The sequence below is a fragment of the Ursus americanus genome, chromosome 11, assembly GCF_024610735.1.
Source record: "Ursus americanus isolate L20-20 chromosome 11, mUrsAme1.1.p, whole genome shotgun sequence".
In the NCBI taxonomy this organism is placed as follows: Eukaryota; Metazoa; Chordata; class Mammalia; order Carnivora; family Ursidae; genus Ursus; species Ursus americanus.
In genome coordinates, this window is record NC_142137.1 from 44,591,491 (window position 1) to 44,616,920 (window position 25,430).

Consider the following 25,430-nt stretch of genomic DNA (forward strand, 5'->3'; position numbering starts at 1 on the left):
AGCCTGCCTATATTTAATGGGCTCCTACAATGTGCCAAGTACTGGGCACATGAATAAAAGACTACTTTTGGGAAGCTGAAGGTAGGGGAGAAGGTAGTTTGCAGGTCAGTCGAGAGCATGTTGCTTAAAAGGCACAAGAGAGATACTTAACCCAGATTCGGAGAAGAGGGTCATTAGGTAAGCCTTTCTGCCAAAGTGGACATCGGAGTTGCTTTAAAATGATGAGCCTTCATTCAGGCAAGGGAAATCAGGATAAGAGGCATGTGCCAGGCACAGGGAAGTGTAGAAACGTGAGAATATTCCTCCTACAGGAAACCCCAAGTACTGCACAATAATACATTGTACAAGTGAAGTGGGAGCTTGCTATGGGGACAGGAAGGGAGGAGAAAAGTACATTAGCAATGACAAAGTAGGAGCAGGAGGCAGAAGCCAGGACATAAAAGGTTTTGTGTATCATGCTAAGAAAGTCTTGAGGTTGATTTAAAAGCAATAAGAAGTCACACAAGTATTTTACAGAGAGAGGAGTAATGTAATCAGACCCACATTTTGGATAGCCCAACCTGGCTGGAAAGTACAGGATGAGAGAAGAGACTGAAAGAGAAAGACATCCAGAAGGCTGTCCCAGTAACCCATGCAGAAGACGATGGTCTGTACTTTGGCAGGAGCAGGGAGGCGAAGGAGAATAAATGAATCCAATGGTAAAGAGGCAGTTGGCATGACATGGTGTCCACAATGAATGTAGCAAGTCAAAGAGCAGAAAGGGTCGAGGAGAAGTCTCAGGTCATGGGAGACGGGGGTAATGGTAGAACCACCCATTGGAATAGGGAACACAAGGAAAAGAGGGTCTGACTGAGACAAACTCGGTTTTGAATTCACTTCGATTGACCAGTTTGTCGAGCTGACCACTTGACACACAGGTGTTGAGCAGAGACCGGATGTGTACGAGAGATACAGATTTGGGAGGTGTCATCGTATGGGTGACAGCTAAAAGCACCAATGATACGGACATCACCTAGAGGAATAGTGTAGTTTGAGTTTAGAGGGTCCTGAGAATTTTATCCCCACCCAACATTCCAGGGTCAGGGAGAAGAAAAGGCATGAGGGAGAGGAGGAATATATAGTGAGACCAGGAGATGAGTGGAAATGATGTCCTTGAAGGCAATGCTACAAAAGAGGAAAAGTTAGGTAACTGTAACTTTTACACTCCAATCTTACTTCTCATTAGGCATTTATTTTTAATTCTATCCATGTTTGAATATTTGCACATATTAGTTTACTATCTCTATAAAGCATAAAAATATTAAGTGTAGGTCTGTTAGTAACATGTTTACCTTCTATTGTGTTGACCTCAGATCACCAAATGTAAACATTATATTTTGTCAAACTGGGAAGTAAACCCCACAAATAAAGCCAGGTGGGCTACATAGTTTTCAGCCTGTTATATTGTGGAAAATTTTATCAATATTTCTGAAGATCAAAAACTGGTGATATTGAGCAATATTAAACTATATGTTTTATGTTGTTTTTGTAGAAAATACTAGTTCAATATAAACCAAAATGTGCAAAATATTAAGGCATCACCTCCATTTAGGAAGACAAGAGGCATGATTTGTTAAGTCATGAGCTTTCATCTCCAAAGATTTGAAATGAAAGCTCGCGTAAATAGAATGAAGTTACTATTCATAAGCCTAAGTTGTTTTTTACCCTCAATCTATTTAAAATTAATTTAATAAGAGAACCAGTTGTTCTCTTTATCAGCTTGATTTTGTTGTTTAAATTCTACATATAAGAGAGATCTCAAGGGGTTTTCCTCTGACATTTCACTTAGCATATGCTCTCCAGGTCCATCCATGCCATTGTAAATGGCAAGAGTGCATTCTTGTTTATGAATGAATAATATTCGTGTGTGTGTGTGTGTGTGTGTGTGTGTGTGTGTGACAATTTCTTTATCCATTCACCCATCAATGGAAACAGGTTGTTTTCACATGTTGGCTATTGTAAATAATGCTACAGTGAACGTGGGGTGCATATACCTTTTTGAGTTAGTGTGCTTTCATTTTCTTCTGATAAAACCCCGAAAAGGAATTGCTGAATCATATGGTAGCTAATTTTTTTTTTTTAATTTTCTGAGGAACCTCCACACTGTTTTCTCTAGCGGCTGATCACTATTAGGTATCTAAAATTCAAAATGATGTCTTCCAGTAAGACCTTTATATGAATTCTTGAACTGGCCCCATATTGCACAGAAAGTCTTTTTCCTTCTTTAAAGTACCATTTTTTATGTACCACTTAAGTGGAGATTTTTTACATTAATCATGAAATGACCAAAGTTGATTTTTAGTATATACTCTCTAATTACATTTTGAGAGTTGAACCAATGCTTTGGTAAAAATTAAAACAAAAATGACCCACCCTTGTCCAAGCTAATCAAGATAATTGGTAGCTCTCTAATTACTTTGGCTATAAGAAATAATGTGGAGACCAAATAAAGCTGATCTTTGGTCAATATTTTAGAAGCAATGACATATAAAACTAAAGCTTCCACTATAATGTTAGAAGCATTAATATTTGAATTTTAGTCATAAGAACTATCACTTACTGGGTTAGACATCAATCACATAATTTCTGCTCTTCAAAACATTCTACAGGGGAGGTATTATCCCCATTTTGTACATAATAAACAAAGAGTGAAAGTTAAGCGACTTGTCCAAGGCCACTGAATGGAGGACCACACAGCCGTGTACATGTGTTTTCATCACTATTTCATAATGTTGGAACGACTGAATCAACCAGGGCTCTCGGTGTCGTCCTCAAAGAAAATCCATACCAGTTTGAATCTATTGTGATTCGCTATAATTAGGGCTGGCCCTCCCCCAATAAGAAATTTACAAATGAGTTCCCATCACAAAGAAAATCATATTTGAATGTTATTACTTGGCCATTCACAACTGAGCTGAGGGACAGAAGTTAAATACAAACTGCTAACAGAGACAAAGAGCACAGATAAACCACATCTTTACGCCTCACAAAGTAGTCTTCCTCAATCACTACTGTAGTCACAATTTTAAGTTGTAAGAACCTCAGAGCTTATCAGTAGCATCCATCCAAATGCAAGTTACAAGATAAAGAAGCAGGAGCGAGGCGGCTGGAAGACGGGCTACGTGGGTGAAAGATATTAAGGAGGGCATTGCTGTGATGAGCACTGAGTGTTGTATGTAAGTGATGAATCACTGAATTCTACTCCTGAAATCAATATTGCACTGTATGTTAACTGGACTCCTCTAAATAAAAATTTTTTAAAAAAACAAGATAAACAATAGAGGCTAATTGCATAAAACTGTGTTTTGTAAATACTCAAAAATAAGGGTGGATATAATTATATGTAAATAAGTACATTCTTAAAATAGTTTCAAGAGATCAACAAAGCTCAAACCTAAACACTACCTTCTTTGTTGACATAATGGTTTCTTGAACAAATTACCACCATCAAGAAAACATGATTATAGCACATCCATTCACCATAATTATTGTGCCTGTGACTCTCAAGGGCTTCAAATGTGGATAAGCCTTTAAACTCCATCATCCACTAATAACATGGAAACTCCTGCAGTGGAACGCAAGCCCTCCGACTAAAATGAAAGCCCCATAAGGGCTGGGATTTTTCTTTTCTTCACTGTTATGTTCCCAGCATCCAGACTGGCACTTAGAGGAACCAGTCAGAGTATTGTGAAATCGTCTAATCTAATACACTCATTTTATCTTATCAACAAGGGCACTGAGGCTCAGAAAGACAGGAGATTTGCCTAAGACCACAAAGCTAGACTGGGGAAGCCAAACCCAGAACTGTGGTTTCCCAAACTCTAGCTATGCTCATTCCCCTCATTACCTATTATAAATACAATTACAAACACCTAAAGTCCATCATTAGTATAGTTATATAATATACGAAGTAAAGACCTTTCTACTTATCAGCAACCAAAAAGAACATTGCTGTGAACAGCCAAGCCCATTAGACAAGAATGTGGTTTTGACACAATTGCCACGTTGGCACACTCCATCTGGGTTGATAGAAGTGTTCATTATTGTAACGGCTCCATGAGAAACAGCACGCACCGCTTCACACGCGACCAAGCAGAAAACCATCAATAGAGGATCAACACTGGTTAGGTAAGGAGCTGTGTTATGCCAAACCATTCTCTTTTTTTCTTACCTTTAAAATGGGACGTAAATTCCAAAGTGCCGTCTCTATCACTAGCCTAAGCATTCTACCAGATAACACCATGCTGCTGAACACACTGGCCCCTAAACAGAGTACCACAACTAGCAAAGCAGACACACAACTCTAGACACTCCTCCAAAGGACTTCAAGCAAGGGGTTCATGCTAATTATTGGGTCCAGATGTTTCCTTGAAACCTTGAGAGAACCAGCGCTACTCTAAGAGCCCTCGCTGTGTCCAGGGAACAGGGCAGGTGCTGCTGCCAGTGGAGGAGCTCTCATCCTCGGCTGAGATCAGGGCAACAGGAGCTCTTGGATTTCTACCAACAAAGCTCAATCCATTAGATAGGGGACTCCGGGTTTACAAAAGGGAAAAGTATGCATTTCTAAATTCCAAAATGGGGGTAAGGGAATCAAGACAGGCTTTCCTATGAACTTAGAGAAAGATATCAAGCTGTGCAACAAATATCAAACTTCTAGAATCCTGGCAATGTGTGCACAGTCTCAGTGTTGCCACTTTCTAGGTCTGACAAAACTGGTTTTCGTCTATTGTGACTGGCCAGAGGATATACAGAGAAACTTCCCAATACCCACAATCACTGGCTTGTGTTCAAGTCCCCCAACAGCCTACAGCCCAAGACAAGGTCTTATAATACCCAACCCCATTCCCTGAAAGCATCGAATGTGAGAAACAACAAAACAGCAACCCCAATATAGAAAGGATTCGGCAGCCACCTGACTCTACTTTTAGGAAACAGTAAGAGCCGTGCATCTCAAATATGTACAACAAGTAAGAGGAAGGGAGGGGGGGAAAGAGGAGGATGAAAGGGAAGAAAAAGGAAAAAGAAATACCTGGAGAGGGAAAGGAATAAGAAAAACAGGCCAACTGCATGTAATAAGAGCAGACTGCATGTAATTCCTCTCTCCCTCGTAGGTTTATTTTTCTTAAGTGTCAGAAGGTCTATAGAATACTGTATCCCATATTCAAATATGTACAGCTACGTTCCAAAGGGACGATTTGTAGTTTTAAGTTATCACTATGGTGAGGATAAACAAGTTATTTTTTAAACAACCCAGTGTTGTCCACCCTAGTTCCCTTAATAACACTCTCTATGGCTTGTTTCTGTTTTTGTTTTAAGGGATAAAGAATCTATGAGAGAACTATTTTTGTAAAGATATAAAGCTAGCATCTGGCTTAAATTAAACCCACATACACAAAAGATATGAACTGTAGCCCTTGGCTAGTTCAAGCCTAGGCAGGATCAGATTACATTCGCAGCATGTATCCCCCCCCCCCCCACGCCCTTTGTCTTTCTTAACAGAACTCAAGTTTTGCTGGCCTTTTCTCTTTCTTCCACATGCATGCCGGCGGAGGCCAGCTTCAGGCCAGGCCCCAAGGCGATGATCTACTGGTCTAAGGCCATCATGGTTGTCTCCCGTCCCTGCCAAGACGACTTGCAAAGAAAAAGTCTGTGGGTGGGCTTCTGGGAAGATTCCTCAGTCTAAAAAGAGCCACAAGGTGAAGAAAGCCCCTCTTCTATCTCTGAGCCCTGTATACCTGACTCCGAGAAATGCTGCTGCCATCCTGAGGACCCAAGAAGGGAGAAAGTCTGAGGACAAAGTGACACACAGTAGAGCTGGCATGCTGCACGTGGCCAGCTTCTGCGTGGGAGCTTCCCGCTCTGTGAGAGAACACAGTCCCTCCCCACTAGGAGAACAATGGCACACAGCTGAGCCTGGGGTTTCAGTTACTTGCAGCCACTATTAGCCTCTGCAGAGTCTGAGGCAAGCATTAAAAAATAAGCTCTGGGGCGCCTGGGTGGCTCAGTGGGTTAAGCAAGCATCCGACTCTAGATTTCAGCTCAGGTCTTGAGCTCAGGGTCATGAGTTCGAGCCCTGCACTGGGCTCCAGTCCGGGTGTGGAGCTTACTTTAAAAAAAAAATCAAAAACAAAGTGGTAAAAAATAAGCCCTAAGAAACTGGAAACACATACAGAACTCTCTCAGATAATTATTACTCCCCACTGGGTTTTATGGCCCTCATACCTAAGAGCCATGGTTGTCAAAATGTTCCATTTTTTCCTGATGCTAAAATTCTTAAAACCCAGCATCTGAGTTAATAGCTGAGGTAAATAATTAATTCTTTATTCTAACAACTATAAATAAGAATGAAACAAATCTTAGAGTTCCTCAAAGTGTAAGATTCCTTTTCTTCATATATTGGAGGGACCTCCCCCAATGAAATTCAAGACATAATTTTCAATAATGTTCAATGCCAGTAACACCTAAGATAATTGCTAAAAATCTTATTTGTTAAAAAGCCAAGTCCTCGCTGCTCTCATTAAGAATTATATCAAGATGATGAGCACTGAATGATGTATGGAATTGTTCAATCACTAGACTTGTACACCTGAAACTAATACAATACTGTATATTAACTACACTGGAATTGAAATTTTTTAAGAAAAGGACATCAAGGAGGCGCCTGAGTGGCTCAGTCGTTAAGTGTCTGCCTTCAGCTCAGGGCGTGATCCCAGAGTCCTGGGATCTAGCCCCATATCAGGCTCCTCTGCTGGGAACCTGCTTCTTCCTCTCCCACTCCCCCTGCTTGTGTTCCCGCTCTTGCTGGCTGTCTCTCTGTCAAATAAATAAATAAAATCTTAAAAAATAGAAAAGGACATCAAGAAATATCTGTGCCAGGCAAAGTCTTCTCCACAAGCACCTAGGGTTATCCCCAAAATAGATATCCTTTCCTAGAGTGGGGCTCAATAACCAGACATTGTACAGAAGTCATTAGGATCCCAATACCGGCCATCATTCCCATCCTCAGAATGCACATAAACCTTGTCACACTGGACCCTCCAACAGCACACAGTAGGTCAAGGTGGTAGAGACATCCAGAACCCTGCTGGCTCTTCATTAAGCAACTAAGCATTGTGTGATCAGAAATACTGATTACCCACACAGAATTCCTGCTCTCAGATGGGGCCCCAATTTTTTTTTTTTCTTTTAACAGCTAGGGCTGGAGCTACATTCTTTCTGTGTGGAGCTATCTAATCTTTGGATAAAATAACATAGTGGTTTGGAGATCAAGTCTGGGAACTAAAAGACCAGGATTAGAATTCTAACTGTGTCTCCCACTAACCATGTTATCATGGATGTTATTTAGTCTCGATGAATTTCATTTTCCTCATAAGCAAAACAGGGATAGAATACGTACTTACTGGCGTGTTGTAAGGATTAAATTAGATACTATATACCAAGTGCCAGGCACATAGTAAATTCATAATAAATGGTGAGCCACTGTCATCAAATAGGGGTTCTGGAAAAAAAAGGGACTATATCCCTTATTTCACTAAAAATAAAAGTAACGGTAAGCAGAAATAATAGTGACAATATCAGCTATTTGTTGAGCATTGTTCTAGAGACTGCATGCGGCAATACCTTTAGTCTGCACAACTCTTTGAAGTAGGAACTAAGATTATTCCCATGAGACAGATGAAGGAGGAGAGACAAGATAAAGGATTTTCACAAAGCTACATAACCACTTCATGGGAGAGCCAGGATTCGGACCCAGGCTGTCCGGCTCCAGAAGCCTTACGCAATACCGCCGCCAATCCCAAACGGCTTCACTATCCTAGAACCAACATCTAGCATAATGCCTGACAATTCATTATCTGTTGAAAAAGCAAAAATCAAACCTTACTACCCATTTGGTGTTTACAGTCCTAAGCAATACGTTCTAACCAAGCCCCTGATACATTTCACCTATTTTCAGGATGTGGGTTGTGTATTTTAGGCCCTTCTCTCAAAAAGAATGTTTCTTGAGTCCTTTCACACATAGGTAGCAGATACCAGCAATGCAGATGGAAAGAATCCTGCTCTCAGTCTAGTGGGGGACAGAAGTAGCAAGAGTAGCATTAATATATATTCAAACCACTCGTCACTGATTCAGAAATTTGAGTCATTTAGATTCAGAAATTACTACTAGTTGAAAAGCCAACAGTTTTTCTTGAAGCGACCACTGTCATATCTTCAGGAAGTCACACAATGGCCCTACATGGGAACTCTCGGTTAAACACTCTTAAAATACAAAAAGGCATCATGCTTTTTAAAGAGCACTTAATTCTCATTCTCAATTGTGTTTGCTGGAGATATATTTGCTCTCTAGCAAAATTCCAGTAATTTGAATAAAAAAGTCAAATAAAATAGTCCTCGTTATAAACTTCTTCGGCATAAAAACAACTTTGTTGGGGTGCCTGGGTGGCTCAGTCAGTTAAGCGTCTGCCTTCGGCTCAGGTCATGATCCCAGGGTCCTGGATCAAGCCCCGCATCGGGCTCCCTGCTCAGCAGGAAGCCTGCTTCTCCCACTCCCACTCCCCCACTTGTGTTCCCTCTCTCGCTGTCTCTCTCTGTCAAATAAATAAAATCTTTAAAACAAAAAACAAAACAAACAAACAAAAAAACTTTGTTTTGGATTTTTGAACTGGCTAAGGTTGATCAGCTCCCAGATAGGGCGGATAAAGTGGCTAGAGGAGAAGTAGAGTTCAGAGGAACACAAAGGACACAAACTATAAAAAGAAGCTCCATCACACTCATAGTAAAAGAAATGAAAACTAAAAATTCAGAATGGAAAAATCCCAAAGCTTAATATGTAATCACTGAACAAGACTATGGAAACAGAGGCGTTCTTATATAATTGCCAGAAGAGAAAAAGCGTACTAACCAATGAAATTTGCCAACAGCTATCAAAATTCCCAATGTGTATACACTCTGAACCAGTGATTCTGCTTGCAGGAACCTATCCTATAGATACATCTGCACATACGTAATGTAAAATAATGACGCATGGATGATTCATTACAACACTGTAATAGCAAAAGATCAATGCCCATCAACAGGTGACAATATACAGCAGAACACTATGCAGCTATAAAGAAACAGTACAACCAAATACTATGCAGCTATAAAGAAATCAAAAGAAGATATTTATCCCAGTTACAGAAATATCTCCGAGTTACACTGTGAAGTACAAAAAGCAAGTTTCAGATAGCACACTATATACAACACCTTGCGGGTTGAAAGCCAGGTGTGTGGCGGTTATAAATATGTGAATACACATACACATACTTACATCTGTACGCACACACACAAAAAAAATAGGGAAGGACACAGAAGAGAAATGACAATGATTATGGGGAATGGTGAGAGGAACTAGGTAGATGAGGTAGAGAGGTAAAAATATGGGAGACAAGTTTTTCAGTGAGAAGTCTGCAGAAACTGAAGCACTTAAAAGATTTATTAAGAGAACAGTGTTTTGCATTAAAATATCTAAATGCATGGAGTGAACTCACCTTGGCCTGTCACCTAGCTCTGTCCTCACAAATGAGTTGTGTGGGTGTGAAAGTCTTCCAGTCTATCCCAGCTCAAAAGTAGCATCAAGATAGACTAAAACAAAATTGATTCTCTGGCATATGAGGTTTAAAATGGTTTCTACATTCTCAAAGAAACGGTTTCCAGTAGCCTCCAATTCAGTCTACATCACAAATCCGCCCCTTACCCTATATAGGCCGCTCTCCAAAGCAGGGAAAGCTCAAAACCTAAGCTTTTAGAGCAGCCCAACATCTTTTAAGTAAATCAATTCTTCTCTGGAAAAAAATTATATATATAATATTTACGTTTATTATATATATATATATATATATATATATATATATATATATATATATATACACACACACATATACACATACATTTTATATATATACATATATATGTATCTCCTGAAAAAACCTTGCTCCTTTTTAACCCCTTCCCCTTTGGTTTAGAGTTAAAACAAAAAGGGGTCTTTTGCTAACAATAACATTGGTGCATTTGCAGGCAGGCCAAAAAAATTATTCCTATTCTCTCCTGGAGGAGTAAAACCAGGGAACCTGGAAACAGATTTCTCTAAAAGTCAAAAAAATTTTAAAAGGAGAATAAAACAGAATAGGAAGATTCTTATTAAACTTCTCAGTTGGTCATACATAAACATCCCCAGTCTCCGTCAGCTGCTTCCTCCACGTTTACAGGGAAAAGCACGAATAAAATTGGCCTGACAAGCACAAGGTCATGTTTCCTGTCTACACCTCTTCCCTGCCCACTTCTGCTCCTAAGCTCCCCTTAAGAGGGTCAAACTTTCGTAGAGATGAGTACCTACACATTCTTAGTGCAGCGTTAACGCATCTGGCGGCTTCTTGATTAAGCGTCTTTTTGTGATGTTCCTAGTATTTGGGAAACATTTGTACCGCCATCACGTAACGTTCTACAGAAAAGAAAAAAAAACACTAGTGTGCAATTTCTTCTGATGTCATCCACAACCAGGCTCAAAACAGGGCCAAGCCAACACCAGCAATCTCTCCTTATCATAACAGACATCTTGCAGCGGACCTTTTCTGAGCTCATCCCACAGCCACCTTCTGAATAGGATCCTTAGCAGCCCCACCAGAAAACTCACTTGGCATCAACTGGTAATCTACAAGCAGTCTAATATTATTTTCTGTGTGAATCAAACTCCAAATTCTTTAGCTAAAAAATAAATTCTTTAGTTCAGCAGGCTTTTCCCAAATCAGCTAACGGCAAATCCACCAAGGTTAACTGCACAGGATAAAGGCACCGGCTGCAGACGCTGCATTTTAATAGGTCATAAGACAAAGTCTTGTCAAAATCAATCAACTCGCCACACTATGACAAGGCCACCACACTGGAGCCTACACTGATCTCACTTTCAAATCCTTTTCTCAATAAGCTTTGAAACCCTGCAGTCAACAGGCATAAAGATCTAACCCTTGCCAAAAAATACCATTCACTTTTAAAATTTTGATCGTTAGCGCTTCTGCCATTTTAAATATTTACTACCGAGGAGTAAGGCCAACGCACAGCATCTATCCTTAAAACGGGAGACTGAACTGCAGGACTTTTCTAGCTTAGGTAAGCAGATCCAAATGTACACTAGTCTGGTCGGTCAGCAGAAGGTGCTATAGACAGTTAGCATTTGGACCCTCCAAGTCCAGGCAGGAAAAGCTGTAACTACAATGAATGAGAGACATGCCATTTGGAATTCCTAAACCCTTTCTCCCCCACAAGTATTGCTACTCTGAGCGTTAGTTTAGTTCAGACTACTTTACTTATTAGTAAGAGCTTCAAACAACTACTTCTTAAGTGGGGCTGGCTAAACAGATTCTTTCTTATGGCGCTAAGAGTCTCAAAATTCAACATTTGTAAACCTGATTCGATAGAGAATCCTGCTGGAAAACATCCCAGGCATTCAACCTTCTGTGGTCCCAGAAAAATTCAAGCAACCTCGGTATCAAAGTTTAAAATGTCCCTTTCCACCTCTGTTCCAGGGGGGATGGTGAACGGAGGGTCAAGTCAAGGCATCCTAGAAGGTGCCCAAGCACGCTACATGGAGATGGGGCGGGGTGCTCTCTGCCAGGCCGGCTATCCTGATCCCCTGGATCACCTCCACAGTTATTTATTCCCACACCCAAGCTGCCAATAATTTTAAGACACCATTCTTTGTTGGGCCCCGGAACAGAAAACTTCTACTTCCCAAGTACATATGTGCCTCGCTCCCCCAAGTTTACCAGCTCATGACTTCAGTGGTAGAAGGGCATTCGTTCCCCACAGTGTCGGCAATAAAGGAACTCGCAGAGATCACCTGGCAATCACAGGGGTACTGCTTGTTTTGTTAGAAAGTAACACTGAAACAAGGTTCTTTTGAAAGACGGTTGTGAGACTGGTAAATTCTATCAAGAAAAAGCAGGAAGACAATTTTTTCTAAGTCTGGACGTCAGAACCTGGGCAACAATGGGGAGTTGTCCTGTTTCTTCAATGTGACAACAGATCAAATAGTCAGTAAAAAAAGAGGTTAATACCTATCCTTTATTCAACCCATATTTACTTAGGGTGTGACAACATCAAAACAACATACAATTCTCGATCACTGTTAATGGCCACTAATCTGCAGATGTTTAAAAAAAAAAAAGTGAATTCAACTCTGTGCTAGCCACAGTACAACTTCTTTTCATCAAATGAGTTAGCATGAAAATGAAGCATTTTAGGAAACTAAGATCTGTCACCCTTTAACATGTTTAAAAAGTAACTGTACAATATTAACCTTACATAGCCCTCATTGTGCTTTAGGAGTAATTAACTTTCATATAGTATACTGTACCACTGAAAAAATCAACTGAACAACAGGACAAGTACATAGAATAGACCAGCTAGCTTCATTATTCTCGTAAGTCAAGCCTGAAAAAGCAATCACGTTAAAGATAACTTGACAAAATTCAACATCTGCCTAGAAAAATGCAAACAAGTGGGCCAAAACTAAACTCTGGCCACAAAAAATATACTTTTCATAGGACTTGGACCAAATAGAACGAACCATATTCCCTTGCCAAACAGTATACATACCCAGGTTCCATGTACTCTGTACATGAGTACTTTCCAAATTTTCAGTCCCCTGGATATTGAAAGTCTCAAAAGCAAACTTTCTTCAAAAGCAAAACCAAACAAGCATATACCACAAAACCCACTGCTACAACAGAAATTTCCTCAAAATCTCCCCCTTAAAATACATACGCAGCTTTTTGAAAAGTACATCGAGCCCGTTGTCTGCTGTTCTCTGTCATTAGAAGACTGTGGAAAGCTGATGGAAATCCAGCTTCCAAAAGCTTAATGAGCAAGACTGGCCCCACCCAGGCTGGACCCTGCTGGCGAAGGGCATGCTCAGTAGAAAAGCCCAGCTTGGTTCCAAGTTACTTCATTCCTCAGCTAGAAAATCCACACGGGTCAAAGAAAAAGTCATCTTCCTGCTGCCTGTTCTACCCACTAAATGAACACTTTACAAAAAGAATGGTTTTAATAATGACTGATTTTATGATTATAGTTTTTATAATTCTACTATTGCTGAAAATTTTTTCCTCTGTTTTTGTATCATTTTGGCTTTGCCTTGGGTTTGCACCCCTCAACTTTTTCTTTTTTCCCCCAACTTTGTTTTAATTTCTGTCATTTTAATCCACCCTACAAATAGACACCAAAAATACATATGCATACAACATAATCTAATCTTTCTCTATAAACTATCATTTTCAGATATAGAAAAACTTCGTAGACACACAGGTATTTCATTTTTCTGTCTTGAAAACTGGACTATTTCGATTCATTTGTAAAACAATTTGCTTATTCACCTGTATTTAAAAACAGAGGCTCGTTTGAATTTAGATTTATAGGTACCATCATACAGAGCTGATAAATCCCTGCTTTGTTATTGTCAATCCTAAATGAGAAATGATGGATACAAAAGGTAATCCTGCATCCATAGGTCACATGAATACAAATACATAATGGAAAGCAAAATACATTTAAAATCACTAAAAGAAAATGCATTAATTTTAAGACTCAGGTCAGAGAGATCTGAGAAATGACTAAATCTTCCTTAATTCTACACCACCAATCCTCTGCCTTTTACATTTCCACAATCTAAATTCGGGTGTATATGTGTGTTCTGATGTAGGTATTTACATTAGTAAATCAGAACCAAGATAGACTCTGCATCCAAGCATGCATTTTTACAACCCCACCCTGCTACCATATTGCTCTCCAACAAGCAGTTCTTGGGTCAAGTAGTATTACATACTCACTTCGCCTACAGAGTCTTGAAGAAAAGTTTTTCTAAATTACAAAAACAAAACAAAACCAAAAAACCAAAAAAAAAAAAAAAAAAAAACCAAAAAAACACCCCACTTTAGATATTTAAATAAACAAGATGTCACCTGTATCCACAGGTAGAAAAAGGTAAGCTGTGCTTCATGGTAACTTAGTGAAAATATGTTCCAGTAGCAGCTCTGAAGAGATTGATCTCTGTCAAGATACACAAATACAGGCGGGGGGAAAAAAAAAAAAAGGCCATTCTATAAATGATATAATGGAAGTAAACTTTAGTATCCAAAAGGGAGATTTGGTGAGTTTTGGGGCTTTTTGTTTGTTTTGGTTGAGCTTTTAAGTAGAGCCATTCTTATTCAATTCAAAGCATCATCATTTATTTCGATTATAATCTTCCTTTAATATTAAATGTGTTTATTAAATACTGCTGTGCAATGGCAGATTTTCTTCAATATACTTGAAAAAATATTGCCTCCAAACCTTTTTCAGAAATGTATTATCCTGTGGAATCCCTACATCTCTGAACTCCTGACACGTAGCACTGCATCTGGTGATGTTGACAATAGATCTCTATAATCCATCTCAGGAATCTCAAATCACCCCTGGACCCCCTATACTCTTAACTCTCCTACCGCTATAGACTGAACTGTGTCCCCCCAAAATTCATATGTTGAAGCACTAACTCCCAATGTGACGATATTTGGAGATGGGACCTTTGGGAGATAATTTGATTTAGAGGAGGTCACAAGGGTGGGGCCACCATGATGGAATTAGTGCCCTTACAAGAGCCACACCAGAGAGTTTGCTCGTTCTCTCGTTCTCTCCTGTTCTCCCTTGCTTCACTATGTGGCAGCCATCGACACGCCAAGAAGGGAGCCCTCACCAGAAACAGACCACACTGGCACCTTGATCTTGGACTTCCAGCCTCCGGAAATGCGAGGAAATGTGTCTAAGTCAGTCAGTGGTACTGTCTCATGGCAGCCCGAGCTGATTGAGGCACCTACTTTCTTCATGATAGAGCTCAGTGCTGCTGCTCAAGCTCATCTGCTGTCTTCAACATAAAAGACCCTGCTCCTGAGACGTCTGAATTGCATTGTTTAAACAAAGATAAGAGAAGACAGGAAAGTCAGTTTTATGGCACTATAATTTGGAAACAGAACAAACCATTCATATGGTAGATAAAAAGAGAACCCAGAAAATATACATGAGTTTCCAAATTCACACACCCAGTAAGTGGTAGAGTCAGAATTTACACCAATTTGATCTGTCTTCAAAGCCAAGGCTGATGGCCCTGGCAGCACAGCGGAAGTACAGCCGTCTTCCAAAGCCAGTGGACTTTCCCCCCAACGCTGCATTACTGCTATTTTGACACCTTTGTTTTCCATATGAGTGAACTGAACCCAAAGAAGTGAAATAACTCCTGCAAGTTACTCAGTGGGTTACTGGCAGAGAAGTACACAGACCAAGTCCAGGCTCATTTAAAATATTAATTCCCAGTAAGATTTTAAACACATTAAAGTACACAAAATATATAAGTTGAACATCCACAAATGTCTTCTCATAAAAAACTGTTAATATAAATTTGTATCTATTAAATCTGTCTTGGGAAGATCCTAAATAGTTATGTTCTGACACGGTTTCATTATTCCATTAAAAGGGGTAATTAGGGGCACCTGGCTGGCTCGGTCAGGGGAACATATAGCTCTTGGGAGTAGAGATTACTTAAATAAAACCTTAAAAAGGCATGGGGGGAGTGGGGAATTAGAAGTTTATCCTCAGAATACTTTTTGTTCTTTTAGAATGCTATTTTTTAAGTATTCAAGGGAGTTGGTTGGGGTTAGAGTATGAGACATTTTTCCTATATTTGTGTATGTGGGTTTGTATATAAATAGAATTTTATGTTAAATCTAGTATCATAATTTCTTGACTTTTTAAAAACTGCCCTACCTTCTACATTATGAAAACAAAAAATGTAATTGACTGGAATATAGAGGACCCAATAATCTAACAGGGCACTCATAGCTCCCAAACCATAAGAGACACAAACTCTGTGCAGAAAATAAAGTTACCAGTGTTGCAGGAAGACAATGAAGACCATTCCTTTCAATCCTCCCACCTTTGTTCATCCAGCTTCTGCCTAAGAAGCAAAGATGATCTCTCATACCAGGAAAAAAAAAAAAAAAAAAGCAAATATTTTTCTGGCATAATTCTAAAATAACCTAAAAAGTACTCCCCAAAACTCACTATTTTTGATTCTACTGATTTTAACAGAGAATCCATTCTTCCTACCTACCAATCAGCATGCAAGAGCATCCTTCCCAAACAAACATGGACAAGTTTTATCACTCTTTCAATTTAAATGAGCTTCAACTGGTCTATAAAATGTTCTAACAGCCCACATTTCATCACTGTTATCTGATATCTGATGTCAGCAAAAAGAAAAAAAAAAACAAAACCCACTGCACTAGTAAGTTCTCCCTTGACCACATACCACCACAGTTGAGCTTCCCTCAGGTTCTAAATCCAGAATAACTTCCACAACTGTGTGTGAGTCATTTGTGAAGTCTCATCCCTACCACATTTTTAAAAATGTAATGTTAAGAAGTATTATAGATTTATGAGACTTTGGGGAAAATATGCTCTATGGCTGCAGATTTCTATTATTTTTTTTAACAAAGGGCTTGTAGATAAAAAGAATAGGAACAGGTACAGAGGAAGACAAAGCATAAAGAGGTGGTGGTTGGGAATCCATAACCAAAAAGTTAATGTTTTGAAACCATCTAAAAAGCATTAAGATAAAAGGATTTGTTAAGAGCTTTAACTCTAAAGTCAAAAGCATCACTATTAGAATTATACTTTCAGGCAAGTACAGTAACCCAGAATTTACTTTATAATTATGTCTAAGAAACATTTGCTAGTTCCTTCTTTGCACCAGATACTAAAGCCTTAGGATTCAAAAAGTTCTTCCCCATTCCAGCCCTCAGAGAATTCACCAGTCTGGCAGGAAAGGCAGATACACAAATAATTACACGACACTGATAAGGGCTACAGCAGAGGGACAAGAAGGGCAGAGCAAAGTGGACAACTCCCTTGAGGAGGCCAAGGAAGGCCTTATGACTTACAGTGTTCAGGCTCATTTGTATCATTTTAAATGAACAAATACTACCACTAATAATGAGGCAACGATACCCACTTTGCCTTAGATGTTAAAGAAAATAAAAGCACCCATCACAAAGCCCATTACATAAAAAGCAGAAACAAAGACCTTGCTAGCACCTGTGAAACACCCTACATATGGCCAAGCAAAATGGGGTTTTTATAGAATAAAGAATTTAGAGCCAAAAGTCATCTTGGCATCCATGTACCTCTAGCCCTTGCCTTTCACAGACAAGGAAGCTGAAGCCCTGAAGTTAGACGACTTGTCCAGGTTATGCAGTAAGTTCGCAGCAGAGCCCAGACTGGAGGTCACATTCTGACTAATAAATAATCTCACTGTCTTTCCCTGTAGCAGGTTATCCAGGCTGGATGAGAAGGAAAGAGCACAGACACTAGTATGGAGAAAGCAGGGCACTGAGGCCCCTTACGGCTCTCCAATGGCCAGAAGGAATGAAGAGCCCCAAGACGGGGTATCTGGTAGACCTCAATGCTCCCCAGCAATGCTCCCCAGCTCTGCCCCCACTCTCTGCAATCAAGAAAAACCCTACGCCCTCCCATTCCCCAAAAAAGTAGGTTTCAAAAAAATAAAGAGGTCAGTGCCAAGAAATTATGTACTCTTCCCAATCTGAAAGAACACTAAATTCATATTCAAAGAGTCTGATGTATGTTGCCATGGCATCTTGTCACTTAGCTGGCAACTCAACCAGTAAAATGAAGATCCCAGCAGACCACCTGCCTATAGAATGGGATTGTTGTCAGGATCACGGGAGAATGACCACAACAGATCCTGGTAAAGTGCAAAATGCTAAACAAATGAAAGTAACTATTAAACACAGAATGCCAAGGGTCAAAAAATTCATCTAGGCTTTCTCCTAAAAAAGGCTGAATGTATCATTACATTAATTTTTAAAAATCAAACATGAACATATGGTAATCTCTCACCAATTTCATTTACCTATTTTTTTTCCCTTTCAATTTGTGGCAGGAAAAGTGTTTCCTTAACCCACCCTCTGTAACTTCCCTTCTTTCCTTTCCTTTAAAATGGCACCCCGATTTCCAAGAGACCTCCCTAGAACAATATAAATAGCAAACAGGTCAATGCAAGCCTCCTGTCAAGAATCCTGTGGTGTACAGCTGGACACGGCTCCTACCGGCGCAAGCCAGGGAAACGTTACCATGCACGGAATAAACGGTGTGCGGCTACGGATCATGCCCTAGGGAGGTCCGACGCCAGAGCGAGCCTCTCCCCACATGGCCTGCTTCAGTCCTCCTTCCGCCTGATGCAGGCCCGATGCATGACTTGGGTGCTTGTCTGGGCACCAGGATACTTCCAAAAACTTACAACTTAGTTAGCTCTGTCATTTGAAACTGGAGTTTCATTTTGTAGCTTCGACTTTACAACTTAACTCTCCCAGGCTGAATGATGAAAGAAAACCCCAAGCACAGGGGCTAATGTGCCTTCCGTCCACAGTCCACAGCCCCTGCCCACCCCCCCAACAATAAAGATTAGCCAGCACCAAGCCAGAGTACTCACCATTAATTACCTCTGCCTAGGAGATCTTGATTTCAGTTCTGTACTTTTGGGTTTTGCTAAGATCCATTCATTCGGTGAGGATAGCTCTTTGTTTATGGACAGCTGTTGAGGGTACAAAGCTGGGTAAAACGGCTGCAGCAGTGCAAGAGAAGGCTATTTAAATAAAGAACTAGAGTGCAAAGACAAGAGCTGGAACACAGGCATCAACGATTTGATAGTAACAGACTTGAAGAGGCAAGAAGGCTTCCCGCAGTGACATCTGAGCCGACCTTGAAGGATAAGAGGGAGCTTACTGGGCCGACTGGAAGCGGGTAGGAGCGCAGCCCTCCCCGTGGGAACAGCAAGTGAAGGGCACAGAATCAGGAAAGATAAAAGCACTGAGGAGAACGGTAAGTACCTCGTGTGCCTGGAACACAGGGCGGGAGCGGAGGAGAGGGACAAGGGAGGCAGCAGCCAAGTCATGAGTGATCGGTATGCTAAGCTCTGATGCTTTAACTCTATCCTGCAGGTGATGGAAAATATTAATTCTGCACTTCTGGAGGATTATTTTGGCAGTCATGGGAGAACAAGTGACACAGTGAAAGGAAACCGGTTAAGATGATGCTCCGGTGATCTAAACTAAGAGGCAACAAAGATGCAAATGAAGGGATGGGAGTCGATAAATATTTAGGAGGTAAAATGGACAGGATTTGATCACGAATCATATTGTGGGAGTTATGGAGAACAAATTTCCCAGGCTCCTGGCAGTCAAAGGTCAGACAGTGTGGTGCCAATAACATAGACCGGGATTTCCAGAAAGCGTAGGAAACAGGGATGAAAGAAGCCCAAGCTTCTACTTATGCGTTTGGACTGAGGGACGGTGTACGGCCAGGTGGGAAATCAGGATGGTTGGAGAGGTGTGTCTGAACAACAGGGTTTGGGTTTCCATGCTAAGATGTGGAACTAGTTGGTCCATCAGTGTTATTGGAAGCTGTGGAAGTAGATGAAACCCCAGGCAGAAGAGAGTAAGAAAAATGGTCCTGATAAAGCCCCAGGCAGACAGAAAGGAAGCCATAAGGGAGGCCGGAAGGATCAGCTAAGTGAAAGACAACAAACCATGAACGTATCGCCAGAAGAGAAGAGTAGGGCTCTTTGGAGTGGACAACAGGGCCAAGGGCGCATTGCTTCAGGCACCAGTGAAGTTTTTAAATTGTTGTGAAAAGATTGCTGGTAACCTCAAGGAGCGAGTTCAGTGCACAGCGGTAGAAAAAGCCAACTGGCTAAGGAATACTGGAGAGGGGAGGGTAAGAGCTAAGGGTAGATCATCTCAAGTTTAGTGATGCAGAAAAGGCTAGAGGGTAGGGAAGGAATAACTACAGGAAGTAGAAGGTTGCGAGGAGATGTTTTGGTAGTTCTGTTTGCTGCAGGCTTTCGGTGGGACAGACCAAGTAGGGAGAGGTGCAAGACACAAAGCAGGAAAAGGAAAATGGATGGCAGGTAGTTCAAAAGAGGTAGAAGAAAAAGGATCAAAACCACAAAAGAAGTGGCGCCCGGCTGGCTCAGTTGGTATAGCACATGATTCTCAATCTTGGGGTCAGGAGTTTGAGCCCCAGGCTAGGGGCAGAGGTCACTTTAAAAAGTGCACACGTGCGGGCACACACCCACAGAAGAGATCCATCTTGGATAGCAAGAGGGACACCCCCACTTCAGAGACCACAGGGAAGGTAACTGGAAACACACGGGCCAAGAGAGGAAGTGGCTTGAGGAGGTTAGAGAGATAGGAATACATCTAAAGCCCTGTTCTCCCTCCCAAATAGCTCTGATACCTTCTCTTTGGAGTTTTTTTGTTTTTTTTTTTGTTGTTGTTTTATAAGTAGACTCCATGCCCAGCGTGGAGCCCTATGTGGGGGCTTGAAACTCATGACCCTGAGATCAAGACCTGAGCTGAGTTCAAGAGTCAGATACTTAACCGAATGAGCCATCCATGATACCTCTGAAGAATTTAAAGAAAGAAAAGAAAAACTGAGGAGAAAGGGAAAATTTTGGAGAAAATATGGTCAATCCCCTAGAATATATTCAATGAGAATTCATGTCCTAGGATTCAAAACAGGTTAAACTGAACTATTTTCAACATGAAGTTATTGGTGTTTTAAAAACTTCTTTTGGGATTCCCTGAATAATCTTCTAACATATTAACTTGATCTGTAAATTAAAATCTAGTAAACTACCCATGAGAAACAATCAAATAAGTGCCATCTTCAACTCAGTTTAGCAGCAGAAAAGAAGTTAAATAACTCGCTGAAATCACAAGGTTTGGAGAGGGCTGTTTTACTTGGGGTGTGTGCCAAGGATTTGGCTAAATGTATTTTACAAGATACAAAAACTATAACTGTAATTCCTATTCTCACACTGTGAAGCCTGTGTCTCCATAAAATGCCAGTTTAAAAGACAAGACAATAAAGACCACCGTCACCACCAGAACCCCATAAGAATATGTGAAAGGTTATAAAACAAAACTCCTTTTATAGGGTTGAATCCTTTCCAGGGTGGGCCTTTAAGACGTTCTGACAGTGCACACAAATACTATCTCTGGAACAAAACCAAAAAGGCACAGCTGCAAGACATCTTCCACTGAAGTTGTAACGGACTCAATAGCAGTCCTTCCTTTGAGTAAGAGAGTCTATAAAAGCCAGAAGCAGGGCTATTTTCCTCTACCAACTGCTTCGTGGAACTACTTTCTCCTGATCCAAACCGTAGCTTTATTAAAAACCTAAAATGGACAGCATGGACAGTATAACTTCACAATAGATTTGTAAAAGAAAATAAAAATAAAACCTGAAAATAGCAACTACTCTATGGTTTTCATTAGGAAAAATCCCCAAGTGAACCAAAACTATCCTAAGAATACATGGAGATACATATTTTTTAAATTACAGTCCATCACCCTCACAAACAGGAAATTTGGATGGATTAGCCGGATTTTTCCCCCCAACCCTTTAAGAAGTTAGTGACCAAAAACATTAAGATGATGACTATCAGTATTCTCAATGCTGATGTATTTTGAACTTATGGTATCTGGATATTTACGACAGCTAAGAATGAAAAAGTCAAGGGCTTTTGGAAATTAGGAATAACCTACAACAATTCAGGTAAGCAAATCAATGGTGTATTTGTCATGCTTTCCCTGCTCTAGTTTTGACTGTTTCTATAGCAACACCAACAAATACTCTTATACAAATACTTCTGCAGCCAAGATAAAAACCAATAACCATTTCTCTACTTCACTTCTATTATGGTTTCCAACAAAAAATATCAGTCTTCCGGGGCATCTGGGGGTGGCTCAGTCTGTTAAGTGTCCAATTCCTGATCCCAGCTCAGGTCTTGATCTCAGGGTTGAGTTCAAGCCCCACGTAAGGCTCCACACTGGGAATGGAGCCTACTTAAAAAAAAAAAAAAAACAAAACAAAGAGCCTTCCTAAATTTCATCGCAGAAATTTGAAAAACAAAGGCTTAAATATATCAGTTGCAGTTAACCACAACCGTAGGTCCTGCAGATAAGCTCAGTCTTCAGTCTTCACACGGGGAAGTTAATGACAAAGAAGGTATAATTCTGTTACTTCTTTGACAATAACTCATTTTGCACAACAAAAAGACAAAAGAGCAAAAGAAAATAATTACTAACAAATGCCTTACTTGGAAAATTATCTAAATTCTAGAGAAATAGAACACTGGAAACTTTGTGCCAAAATGTAAAGCAAAGAATTCAATATTCCGACGCCAGGAGATAAGCGAATTTCTCTGCACAAGTTTCAGACATGCTTTCAAAATCTTTTGTTTGTGCTATTGTTTTGAAGTAAACAAAATATTTTACTAATAGCAATAGGTCTGCCTATTGTGTGAGCACTCTGCAGGATGTTTACAAATGCCCTTATTTAAGCCTCAAACATCTCTGCACAGCAAGTGTTACCAAGTTCATTTTATATGGGAATAAAATTGAGGCTCAGAGAAAGGAAACAACTTCCCTTAATAAGAATGGGATACAAAAGAGTATAGTGAGTAACTGTCAGTCCTACAGTTAGCCAGCCTGAATTTGAATTCTGACTTAACCCCCTCACTATGTAGGAGATAGATACCTGAGATTTGAATCTCATTCTATTTTATTTGAAATACATCCTTGACATTACACCATGACACTTAAGCAGCCTCCCAGTTATAGGTAACCAAACGCCAAATTCAGCCTTTCCCATAAAGTCTCAATTGCTTCTACTCTAACCCATACATTTTCTCAAAAATATCTTTTAGAGATACATAAGGAAAAGTGCAAAAACATAACCGAAATTCTGGATCTTTCTATTTTCCAAACAAGTACGTATACGTCAACAGATACCTACCTGGCACAGAAGGTTAATAGCTAGATATACCACATCATGCCTTCTTTAAAGGCTGGAGAGCCTTTTGGGAAGACCAGAGCAGTGGAAATAAAAAGCCATCCCTATAAACTTGTGAGTTAACTGTAAATGCATTAAAAAAAAAAAAAAGTATGTGTCCACAGGTAGTACAAACACATACATACACCAGATTTCCCAGAACAGTTCTGATTTCAAATATTCTATCCCACTGAATAGAATAGGTTTGGGACTAATGAGTAACTGCAGGCTAGAGCGGTAAAACAGAAGAAACTTGAACAAAATTTTGCAAAAAATGGTGGATTCTCATTGATAGGAAAGGAGGACAGCAAGACAAGTGGAAAAAGTCCTCAGGGTGAAGTAGCAAGATGCACAAGACATTCTGGCAGATCTGGGGGGAGCAGGAATGGTTAAGTAGACCAGTGGGTTCACCGTTATCACTGAATCAGTCACATACAAAGGTAAGCTAGAGGCGATGCTGCAGTAGGATATTTGGAAAGATTGTTCAGGGCTTTGAAGTCCAGAATAAGGACTCTAAGCTAAAGAAGACAGGTTAGCCCTCCTAAAGTTGGTTGGAGGTTTTGTTTTGTTTGATTTTAGTAACAGCTTTATTGAGCTACCACACAAGTCACCCACTTTTTAAGTGTACAGTCAGTGATTCTTAGTATAGCCAGTTGTGCAACCATCACCACAATCTCAGATCATTTTCATGAAAATGAAAATGTCAACACAAAAAGAAACCCCAAACTTCCTAACTCATTCTATAAGGCCTAATAAAAAAGCCATCCCACAAAAAAAAGGAAACTACAGGCCAATATCCCTAATGAATATAGAAGCAAAAGTCCTCCACAAAACACTGGTAAACCAAATTCAGCAAGATATTAAAAGGAACTTACACCAAGACTAAGTGGAAATTATTCCAGGAATACAAAGGTGATTCCACACACAAAATTCAATCAATAATCATGTTCATGAAAGGAAAATACAAGATTATCTCAAAAGACAGAAAAAGCATTTGACAAAAATCCAACATCCTTTCATGATAAAACATTCAACAATCTAGGAATAAAAGGGAACTTCCTCAATGTGATAAAGGGCATCTACAAAAATGCACCTCACACTTAATGGTAAAAGACTGATAGCTTTTCTCCCTAAGATCAGGAACAAGAAAGATGTCACCTCTCACCACCTCTATTCAACATTGTACTTAAAGCCAGTGCAATTAGGCAAGAAAAGTAAATAAAAAGCATCCAAATAGGATAAAGAAAAAGTAAATGATCTCAATTTGCAGATGGCATGATTGCTAGATTAAAAATCTTAAAAAAAAAAAGATAGATCAATATACACATTCCATTGTATTCCTACACATAAACAATCCAAAAAATAATCCTATTTAGCATCAAAAAGAATACAAAGGAGTAAATTTAACCAAGGAAGTACACTGAAGTATACTGAAAAATATAAAACATTGTTCCTAAAGAAATCAAAGACAACATAAATAAATCCATGTTCATTCATTCAAAGACTAAATAGTGTTAAGATGGCTATAATCCCCAAATTGACTGACAGATTCAATGTAATCCTTATTAAAATTCCAACTGCCCTTTTTTTTTTTTCAGAAATGGACAAGCTAATCCTAAAATTCATATGGAATTGCAAGTGACCCCAGATAACTGAACTAATCATGACACAGAAGAACAAAGTGGAAGGATTGACCCTTCCTGACTTCAAAATTTATTACAAAGCTAGAGTAATCAAAACATAGTGGTACCAGCCTAAGAACAGACATACAGATCAGAACAGACTTGAGAGTCCAGAAACAAGCCAATACATCTATAACCAATTGATTTCAACAAAGGTGCCACGTCCATGGGAAGGAACACTCTTTTCAACAAATGGTACTGGGACAACTGGCTATTTCCATACAAAAGAATGGCTCGGAACTCCTATGTCACACCATATAAAACAACTCAAAATGGACTGAATACTTAAAATATATAGCTAAAACTATAAAATAATTTGAAGGAAAGGAGTATAAATCTTCATGACTTCAGATTTGTCAACACATTCTTAAACAGAACACCTAAAACACAAGCAACAAAAGAACAAATGAATTAGACTTCACCAAGATTAAGAACATTTGTGAGTCAAAGGACACTATCAAAACAAAAAAATAATCCACAGAATGGGAGAAAGTGCTTGTACCCCACACACCCAATAAGGGTACCCAGTATGCAGAATTTATAAAGCACTCTTACAATGCAACAAAATGAAAAACAATCCAATTTAAAAAGGGGCAAAGGACTTGAATTATATTTCTCCAAAAATGTAAAAATGGCCAATCATCACAGGAAAAGATGCTCAACATCGTTAGTCATTAGAAAATGGAAACAAGACCACAGAGATACCTCTTCAAATCCACTAAGAAGACT

General features: G+C 39.7%; 1 protein-coding gene across 14 annotated transcripts in view; it reads right to left on the reverse strand.

Moving 5' to 3' along the window:
• Nucleotides 1-25,430, reverse strand: part of EPB41L2 (erythrocyte membrane protein band 4.1 like 2) — a 208,470-nt gene that overhangs the window by 114,950 nt on the left and 68,090 nt on the right. Inside the window, exon 1 of one of the 14 annotated variants that reach the window (XM_087865488.1) lies at nucleotides 18,614-18,850. The exons of 12 other annotated variants lie outside the window; for them this stretch is intronic. The gene's annotated coding sequence lies outside the window, so the exon portion shown is untranslated. Of the gene's footprint in view, nucleotides 1-12,840; nucleotides 12,976-18,613; nucleotides 18,851-25,430 lie in introns of those variants that run through there. One more of the 14 variants, XM_087865484.1, reaches the window with a different exon arrangement.